The sequence below is a fragment of the Mesoplodon densirostris genome, chromosome 5, assembly GCF_025265405.1.
Source record: "Mesoplodon densirostris isolate mMesDen1 chromosome 5, mMesDen1 primary haplotype, whole genome shotgun sequence".
NCBI classification, from domain to species: domain Eukaryota; kingdom Metazoa; phylum Chordata; class Mammalia; order Artiodactyla; family Ziphiidae; genus Mesoplodon; species Mesoplodon densirostris.
The window spans coordinates 59,797,677-59,806,686 of NC_082665.1; positions in this window are offsets into that span (position 1 = coordinate 59,797,677).

The following is a 9,010-nucleotide window of genomic DNA, read 5'->3' on the forward strand; positions in this document are numbered from 1 at the left end:
CCATTTTGGATGCTACTGGGGAGCTTGAAATCAGCCCCACCTTACAGCATCCATTCATTCAACCACTAATGGCAATACCATAATGTGAAGGTGCCCTAATCATTTCCAAAGTATCTTGTGCAACTAATACAACCCAGTTCAACCCAGAGAATTGATGAACAAGTCCATCCTTCTACCTGCCAGTAATGAGAGCCAACCCGAGACTTTGGACTCCCTACTCCCTATTTTGTTCCAGTATAAGAGTATGTTGGGCTGGAAAGTCGATTCCAGGCCAGCACCCTTCCACTTAGCTGCATTACCTCTGGGTGGTGAGGCACTGACAACTAAGGAGAAGTGAGGCCATCATTCGGTTGCAAGGCCCGTTCTCTATTCCAGCACCTTTCCACCAGTGCTTCTTCTCTCTCTTTTAGGCACAGCCCACTCTAGCCGTAAGTCAGACCTAGAGCACAGAGTTAGGTTTAGCTCAAGTCTGCCAACGCAGGGACCCACCTTCCTCTCCTCCCCTCTAGCCCAGGGTCTGGGCGTCAAAGCAGAGAGTCTTATTCCATCTTTTCCTCCCCAGATAATGAGGCAGTCACCTTCTAAAGGTAGCCACCTACAGTGACTCTAGAGAATATTTCCTATCTCAACCTCTTTCTAAGAAATGTTGGCATCAGTGAGTTCAAGTGCTTTTCTAGCTCCTTACTTGTTGAAGCAGAGAGAACAAAAACAAATTCTATCCCCAGCTGTGCCTACCTTACAATATATTTTTTTAATATTTATTTATTTACTTATTTTGTCTGCTCCAGGTCTTAGTTGTGGCATGCAGCATCTTTTTTTTAGTTGAGGTATGCATGCGGGATCTAGTTCCCTCACCAGGGATTAAACCCGGGGCCCCTGTGTGGAGTCTTACCCACTGGACCACCAGGGAAGTCCCTGCATTACAATATGGAATGCACACTGTGCTCAAGGCACTGTGACATTTACAGTCAACATTTTATTTAATGCTCACACAGACTAATGGGTAGTCATGATTATTAACTCCATTTTACAGACAGAGAAATTGAGGCTTAGAGAGGTTACAAAACTGCTACAGTTCAGAAAATGGAGGTTCTATGATACAAAGTCAGGCAAGATTAAATTCAACATCCAGAAAATAACCATTATACTATATTAAATTCCATAATTATATTTGTGGACAACAATAGCTCTCTACCAGAATTATGCTCGGTGGTAATACTGATAGAATATTTTTTCTCAATTAGATCACAGTGTGTTTGGAGAGGCAGAAAGTTTGTTACAATAGAAATTGGCAAAGGTTGCCTGGAGAATATAGGAAAGAAAGCACCTAACTCTGTTTAGAAGGGCATCATAGGGAGCTTCATCCATGAGGAAACTCTTGAACTAATCCTTGGAGGAAGAGTAGATGTTGGCCAAGGAAAAAAGACTAGTGGGCATACCTGGTGAAGGAACCATTTATGCAAATATGAGGGGGCTTGAGAGAATCTGGCACACTGGAGGACAGCAGACAGCTTTTCATAGTCAGAGCACAGGAAATGGAATTTTGAATTTTGAATGGAGGAGCAATAAGAGACAAGATGGGAAGAAAAGGCAGAGGGAAGAGACCCCTTGGCATGCCATGGTAAAGGTGTTGGACTTGTTCTGAGTGCAGCAAAAAGCCATTGAAGGAGTGAGTGTATCATGATAACATTTGCCTCTTAGATAACTCTAAAAATGGATCAGAGTATTGTATAAGGTGTAGAGCCCTGGGTGGAAATGTTGTATAAATTCATGATGCCATTTCATCCTAAAACTCAGGAGACACCTGAGCCAATGGGACAAACACACAAAACAACGTAGTCCTTTTCACATTTTCGAGCTGATGACCTAGAACCAAACCTGGATTTCTTTTTTCTTTTTAAAAAAACATCTTATTGAGAAACCTCAGTTTCTTAAGGTTACTCACTCACACACTTACCAACTAATTCTTCATTCAACAGACATTATCTTGTCATGAGTTTCCAAGAATGGAGCTCAAAGCTAGAGCAAACTCTTCCCATCAACTTGACCCCAGGACAAACCCATATCCTTTAAGCTAAGCCAGAAGAGGCAGACTCTTCCCCCTAAACAGGAGAGAATGTAGAGCCAGCTCTATGCACCTCTCTCTCCACCCTCCCTCTGCACTTACCTTTGTGCATCCATTTCATTATCAGGATCACAGTGGGAACACCAGTCACACTGGTTCATGTAGAGTCCCTGCCTTCTAGATAATCATGTGTGGTGACCGAGTGCTGAGCAACCCACATGCCAAAGCCCTGCAAAGCTTTCTGCAGAGGGCCCTGCAGACTACTGTGGGCGAAATGCTAAGTTGGAATCAGAACTGCATTGGCTAAAGCATGTCAGCATCTTTACCTTATCAGACAAATCTGAGGTTAATGAAAATCCCCATGTCATTTGTAGAGACATTTCAAATAAAACCCACATGGTGTCCACAAAGGAAACTGTGATCATCCCAGGTCTCCAATCCAGAAAAGGTGAAAATTCTAGCTTCTTGCTTGCACAGATTATTTGGAATCTTTAGTGTTAGACTAGGAGCCAACATACCCAAAGTAGAGTTTTCCTATTTTTCTGTCATGCTCTTCTTTCCAAATTCTACATCGTCACTGCTTTCACTAGTCCCAGCAACAAATTACTTGAGGACTTATGTGTGCAAAGCACTGTTCAGGGCACAGGAGATACAAACATGTATAATAGAGCATCATTGTCCTTGAAGACTTCAGTCTAACTGAAACAGATATAAGGAAAAATGAATAACACAATAAGGTAAAATATGCTATGTATTAAGTACATCATCCAAACAATGGTTTCACAGAAAAGAGGAGAGTTATCAGAGATTAAAAGCAATAGGGAAAAAAGGATAACAGAGAAATAAAATATGAAATGAGAGATACATACCCATTATGGTACATATTGATTATTACATTTAAAAATTTACACTAATAAGATTGTTTTTAGAAGCTATTATCATTTAAGATATACTAAAAAAAAAAAAAAAAAAAAAGCAAATAAACTCCTGATACTGTAACCAAAGTTTCTGAAAGGAGAATAACTACTGACATTTCCATGAACTTTATGACGTTTTCTAGCATGAATAGAAGATCAATGGTAAAAATTTGAGTCTATCTTTCTTATCTATATTGTGGATATTATTATAACTGAATAAGCTAAAATTAACTTTAAAAAACAAAACGTTGTGTTGTAAAATTTGATTAAGTGCTATATACTAAATAAGGGTGAGAGGAAGGGTTTATACTTTCTGGTATAAACCTGAAAGGTATTCCAGTTAAAAAAAAAAAAGTAAATATTTTGACTAAAAAATAATTTCAAAACTAACATAAACATTTTATGATATTATTTTTCAATGATATTTTCATATTTTTGTGTGCACACATATTTACAACATATTATTATCAATCATATAGTCAATAACAATGTTTGGTTATTGGTTTTCTTTTCCTTAACTGACATTGTTCATCACCTAAATAATAATAACAATAGAATGTAATTAGTACATTAAAATGAAAAAATTACTTCCAAGAGGAGAGGACATAGACAGCCTGCCATTGTTCACACAGAAGGTATAGTTTGACTCCACAGCTGGGTTTTGCAAAGGAGGAGTGTGGGGATTATAAAAGTTCAGGAGATCCACAGAGTGAGAGATTCAATCTTCAGAAGGCATATTTTAATGAAAGACTGGTAGGGTCCCAGGGTCGAGATAATTCCTCTAAACTTGCTTGAGGTTCTAGACTTCAGCAAGAAAGCTTAGGTTCCTATCTATCTATGGAGCCCGTATACAAAGGTAAGATGGGGCAAAGATAAGAATATGCATTTGGCTGGGTCATGCCCCCAGCTGTATTTCTTAGGGATCTGCATCTGGCAGAATGAGTTGCCGAAAGAAAAACTGTATTTCCAAAAATGTGCTATAGATATGGAGATCTTTATAATCCATCTGCCTAAAGGCAGAATTGGTCCTCAGATCTGAAATAGGACATTTAGTTGGAGAGTAATGTGTTCTATTTGCATGGGTTGGAGAGATTCAGAGCCAATAGTGAGTCAGGCCAACACAGTGACCATAGTTTGGCACTTCTCAAATTTGGTCCCACAGTGTTATTTCTCTTATTTTCCCCATGTAATTGTAAATTTCTTGAGGATTATTTCTTCCTCTATTTTTACAACCAAGGGTGTAAACTTCCTGAAGTATTACTTTATATTATGTATAGAATACAATGCTATTGTATATTTAGGTAAAGCATATATGTCTTAGAGAATCCTAAGAAAAAAACAGAAATAACCAGAAATGTACTTATGAATCCATAACATAAAAGCATATATATCTTTTTTGTCAAAATGTATCTCTCTGAATTATTTGTGAAGTACATAGTAATATTTTAAATAATTTCATTAACAGGAGAAAGCAGGTGTCAATGAATGTCCTATCTCATTACTCTTACTGAAACTACATCTTCTTATTTGGTATTATTTAACTTCATAAACATTTTTCTCTTGATTATATTATTTCTAATTTCTGGTCTTTTGAAAAAAAATGTTAAGGGATTTCCAACAGAGGAAAACATAAAATTGAAAGAATCTTAATGGTGATGCAAAATGAATGCTTAGGGTAAAATATTTCATAATTTATCATTTAGGATAAAAGATAATTTTTAATTCTGATAGTACCATTAAAACTATACCCAATACCCAACAATGTGTTCCATCATATTTCTCATCAAAATTGGCTCTTTGGATATAAACCATAACCTTCCAATATTGAAATATCATACTGGACAAGTGCAACTATGTACATCCCAATTCACCTGTTGAGGTCTCATTTATGAGAGCAGAGTCTTCACTCTCTTAATCTCTCAAATTCTCTAAACCATCTTGGGAATTCAGTCTGAAAAACAGATATAGAACCCTTTTTTCATTGTCAACTAGTTGTACAAAATATCTGAATGTCCTGTACTTAGTTGCAAATATATGTTGTCCATTGTACTCTTCAAATTAATATCTCTATTAACAAATTGATACGGGTAACTAGATTGGTATGGGATGGATATGTTTCTGAAAGTACTGCCTAGAGAATGGCCTCACTTTTGGCCAACTGTCTTGTAAAGTGCCATATTGATTTTGCTGTAAGGAACATTTGAAATTCTGAAAAGAAATCAATAGGAGGCCCAAATAATTTAGATACTATCGCTTAAATCAGTATATTGCTTTCCATTAGCTATCTGATGTGACATTTTGAAGTACATATTTTGTGATTTATGTTATTATTTATATAAGTTGGTTATAAACACTAAAAAGTGATCTTTTATATACCTTATTTTAAAAGTATAATTTCTTTAAAATATTGGCTTTCATTGTGACTTTGTTAAATAATCAAAATAAAGACTTCTTTGGAAAAATAAATAAATAAAAGCAATAGGGAAGTTTTAGATTATCCGAGAGAGGAGCAACTCAGGAGGGGGTCATGGAGGAATAATATGAACTCTAGGATTGGAAAGTAGTATCTAACATTCATGCAACATTGCCAGACTCTGTTCCAAGCACTTTATACACAAAAATTTATTTTATTCCTTCCAATATAAATTATCCCTTATATTAAATAGGAGGCAAATACAGCACAGAGAGATTAAGTGACTCGCCCAAAGTCACACAGCCAAGAGGTGGCAAAGTCACGTTGTGATCTCAGTCAGTCAGTGTTCAGAATGTGGTCTTAACCACTCTTCCCCTACACCCCATAGAATGTGTGAACAGCAGCCAAGTTTCATCCAGGCACAGCAGGTTGAGAGTAGAGGTGGGCAAGTATGTCCATGGGCAGAGAGTAAAAGCTAAAGGGAGTGGGGTGGGTATACAGAAGTGCCCCCAAACCCTAATATTCTCAGTGTGGCTGACAGACTAAAAGCCATTCACTTCTAGATTTTCAAAGGCAGTTTATTTTATATTTACAAACATCTAATGTCAAAAGTCAAAACTCAAGTAGTAAAATCTTAAATTCAGGCTGCAGTAGTATTGGAGTTGAATGGAAAACTAGGGGAAGTGGTATATTGCATAACTACAAAAATGATAACCAATACGGCCTTCAAACTGTGAAAATGAACAAATTTAGGATTTCTCTAGAATTTGTATTTATAGAATCAATGTGCATGTAAACTCCAACTTTAAAAACATTCATGAATGTTCTTTATGTTTGGTCTCTTAATTTAACCCTCTCCCTCCCCATGCTTCTCATTCCTTCTTCCTTCTGCCATAGGTCAGAGCCAGCGGGCGGTGATGATGACCATCTTGGGCAGGTCATTCCATGCTCTGTAGGGTTCTATTTGGGGTGGGAACACTGAGCCAGCTCACTTCCTCTCCACTCTGGTCCCATCAGCGTGCTTCTGGTTAAAGGAGAAGAGAGAAGAGGGATGTGGCAAAATGGGGAAGTTGGTTTTGTTTCAGGTTGCAGGAAAACCCTGCAATCAAAAAGTGCACCTCAGTGAAATTGACACTTTCTATTCCGGGTCAAATTCACAGACCTCTTTTTCACACCAAAACTTGTCAGCAAAATAATGATCTCATTTGAAGGTGCTGAGAGCAGTTGTTAGATGAGGACTCCAGCCCGCAAGTTTCCTGAAAAGGAAAAAAGAAAAACAAACTGGTCAACACCTGAGGTTTGTTAAGTCCTCCTCCCTCCGCTGAAGATGCTCCTGGGGGAGATGACCATAACTTCATCCTTTTCACTCTTCTCCCAGCTCTAATTCAAAGGACATCAAACAAAATCTTCATATGTGTTTTGAGATTTTGTGTTCTTCTTATATTTTTGTGCCCCTTCCCCACTCTGAGATGTTTAGTATTTTGAAAACTTTTCAGTCATGTGACATTTCTTTGTATCTCTTTGACAGCTTATTTATTTCTGACTCCACTTTAGCGAGTTTGGGTTTCCCAGACTTAAGTCTCACTTCTCCAGGATAGAGTGTAGAGGGGGTTCATGCCAGGAGTGAGAGAAAATATCTTTTTCTTTTATAGTTTGGACCGGGCCTTCCTACACAGCCCCACAGAGCCATGGAGTGCAGTACAGGCATGGCCAAAGGCAGGATGGTTGAGGAGTTACAATCTTCCAAACTGCCTAGAAGATATCCTTTTCAGTAGTCCCACCACCCACAGGAGCAAAGCTGGAGTATGGAGAGTTCTCCCCTGACCTTTGTCTCTGAATAGGTGGTGTTTATTTAAAGTACAGTTGACCCTTGAACAATGGCGGGAGTGGAGGGGATTAGGGGCGCCGACCCTTCACATGGTCAAGAATTCACATATAACTTATAGTCTTACAGTCCATGTTCCACATCTGTGTTTCCACATCCGTGAATTCAACCAACTTAGAGGACTGTAGTACTTACTATTGAAAAAAATCCACATATAAGTGGACCTGAGTAGTTCAAACCCGTGTTGTTCAAGAGTCCACTGTATTGTAGAGGAGGGGGAAATTTCCTCCCACCCCTTTTGAGTCCTTTTGGCTGGCCTAATAATTCACTTGACACAAGACAGATTAACAGGAGAAAAAACTGATTGAATTAGTGCACAGAGGTCTCATAGAAATGGAACCCCCGAAGTGACCAAACAGGCTGTTTATATACCATTTTTAGACAAAGAAACAATTATTGGTGAAGATTTAACAAAAAAATGGGCTTATGCTTGGGGTAGCCAACTAATGGAGAAGTAACAAAGCTTGCTTATACAGCTTTCTTAGCCTTGAATTCCCTAACTCTGGTGATAAGGATGCTTTCTATCCTCCTGGTATGGGGAGGATACCTTCATAGGAGAGATTTATTTCCTGCTTTCAGAGGGAAAAAGGGGCCAGAATGGGGTTTTTAAATATCACTTTTTCCCCACTGGTTCCTTCTCAAATAACTAAAATTCAAAATAATCAATATGCCATTGAGCCATATTTTGGAGCAGCTTGCCCTGGGCCCCAACAGTGCTCACGTGGAAGTCTCCATTTATAATTGTTTAGAGCTCTCTGGAAATGAGAAAAAATATATAAAGTTGCTTAGAATTCTCTGGGGAAGAACACAAGTAGGCGCTTATTGCTTAAAATAAATCTTGTTGATGAAAGAATGAAAGTAATAACCACCAGCATGCTGAACAGAATTAGAAGCAGTGTGATTGCTGGGAGAAGCAATGGGTCAAAGGGAGCCCTGGAGATGGAGGGGAAGGAGGAGAATGGACAGGGAGTAGGGGAACCAGGCATGTGGCATGACTGGCTGCTCGGAAAGTCTGGGGAGCCTGGTGATGGGTGCATCTCAGCCTGGTCTCAGAGAGTGAGGGCTCTCTGTTTCCCGGCTGGCCACAGGGCCAGACAAGACAGTTCAGCCTGGACAAGGGGAAGAAGCAGAATGGAGGTACTGGCCAAAAGGTTTTCTGATAGCCAAGGATGGTGACAAGCTGGTCTGGGGTGCTCAGACAGAAATATCTAAAACAATAATTTGGTAAATCCGAAGCTAGACAGTGTTGATCCATATCCAGTTTATAACTTTAGGTGTCCTCATGATTTTCTAGGAAAAAAAGTTATCACACAGTTTAATTCTCTTAATTATTTTCCAGTCTTTCTTCAATGCTCCATGTTAAATTTTTTTAAAAATCTCTTCACCTGTAGCCACCTCGTAACTGAGTCTTCATTGTGAGATAATTTTGTCTTTTTCTTCTATTTCTTTCCTGAATTTGATCACTACTCATTTCATTTCTTCCTGACTGGGTTTTTTTTTTTTTTTTTTGGTCTACTTTTGCTTTGAATCTTTAAATTTTTGATTCATCCCAAATACTGGTAAGCAAGGCTTGAAGGCGATGAGGGGAAGTCTGGTTGGTATCCGTGGAAGCCAGGGCCATGCAGAGAAAGCAATATTTGCAAAGACACTCAGGCAGGCACAAACCCAGCTTATTTGAGGAAAATCACTGAAGCCAGCATGGCTGGAGCAGGGGAGTAATAGGATTGTCC